General features: G+C 48.5%; 1 protein-coding gene across 1 annotated transcript in view; it reads left to right on the forward strand.

Annotated features, from left to right (window-relative positions):
- The window catches only part of LOC109926448 (germ cell-specific gene 1-like protein), a 10,836-nt gene that overhangs the window by 4,216 nt on the left and 4,969 nt on the right, over positions 1 to 1,651 (forward strand). The window lies entirely within an intron of this gene.

Below are 1,651 nucleotides of genomic sequence, written 5' to 3' on the forward strand. Positions count from 1 at the left end.
GCACGGGGTTAGATACAGGGTAAAGCTCCCTCTACACTGTCCCCCCCCATCAAACACTCCCCGGGCAGGGACAGCACGGTGTTAGATACAGAGTAAAGCTCCCTCTACACTGTCCCCCCCCATCAAACACTCCCAGGGCAGGGACAGCACGGGGTTGGATTTTCTTTATTTCAAAGATATACTTTATTCATAAAAAAAACTTTATGTAGAATTGAATTGCTCTAGTGACTATGTAGTATGTAGAGTACAGCTCTGTAATTACAAACACAGCTCTGTCAATACTGACAAAACTTGTGTATAAATGTAATGTACAAGGGTTTGTGTTCATGCTGGAGTCTGGGAGGGTGAATGTCTATATATCTGAAAAGCAATGTATATGGCTGTCTGCGTATACTGTATGTTAGTGTTTGTAGGAGTCTGTGTGACCTGAGTGTGACTGTGTGTGTGTTAATGTATGCCAATGTGAATATCACTGTGTAAGCACATGAAATCAGTGTGACAGTACGCACAAGTCAACTTTGTATGTCTGTGTGTGTGTGTGTCTGTGTGTCTGTGTGTGTGTGTGTGTGTGTGTGTCAGTGTTTGAGTGTGTCAGTGTGTGTGTGTGTGTCAGCATGTGAGAGTGTGTGTGTGTCAATCTGTGTGTGTGTGTCAGTGTGTGAGAGACTGTGTCAATGTGTGTATGTGTATGTGTGAGATCGTGTCTGTCACTGTGTCAGAGTGTCAGTATGTGTGTGTCAGTGTGTGAGAATGTGTGTGTTGGCGTGAGTGTGTCGGTGTGAGTGTGTCAGTGTGAGTGTGTCAGTGTGAGTGTGTCGGCGTGAGTGTGTTGGTGTGAGTGTGTCAGTGTGTGTGTGTGTCAGTGTTTGTGTGTGTCAGTGTGTGTGTGTCGGTGTGTGAATGTGTGTCGGTGTGTGTGTCGGTGTGTGTGTGTGTGTGTTGGTGTGTGAGTGTGTGTCGGTGTGTGTGTGTGTGTGTTGGTGTGTGAGTGTGTGTGGGTGTGTGTGCGTGTGTGTTGGTGTGTGAGTGTGTGTCGGTGTGTGTGTGTGTGCGTGTGTGTGTGTTGGTGTGTGAGTGTGTGTCGGTGTGTGTGCGTGTGTGTTGGTGTGTGAGTGTGTGTCGGTGTGTGTGTGTGTGTGTGTCGGTGTGTGTGTGTTGGTGTGTGTGTGTGTGTGTGTTGGTGTGTGAGTGTGTGTCGGTGCGTGTGCGTGTGTGTGTGTGTTGGCGTGTGTGTGTCTGTGTGTGTGTGTGTGTGTGTGTGTGTGTGTGTGTCAGTGTTTGAGTGTGTCAGTGTGTGTGTGTGTCTGTGTGTGTGTCAGCGTGTGAGAGTGTCTGTGTGTGTGTGTCGGTGTGTGTGAGTCAATGTGTGTGTGTGTCAGTGTGTGAGAGAGTGTCTGTGTGTGTGTGCATGTGTGAGAGCATGTCTGTCACTGTGTGAGAGTGTCAGTATGTGTGTGTCAGTGTGTGAGAATGTGTGTGTTGGCGTAAGTGTGTCAGTGTGTGTGTGTCAGTGTGTGAATGTGTGTCTCGGTGTGTGTGTGTGTCAGTGTGAGCGTGTTGGCATGTGTGTCAGTGTGTGTGTGTCACTGTGTGTGTGTGTCGTGGTGAGTGTGTGTCGGTGTGTGTGTGTGTCGGTGTGTGAGTGTGTGTC

Source organism: Rhincodon typus, chromosome 37, assembly GCF_021869965.1.
Source record: "Rhincodon typus isolate 14 chromosome 37, sRhiTyp1.1, whole genome shotgun sequence".
In the NCBI taxonomy this organism is placed as follows: domain Eukaryota; kingdom Metazoa; phylum Chordata; class Chondrichthyes; order Orectolobiformes; family Rhincodontidae; genus Rhincodon; species Rhincodon typus.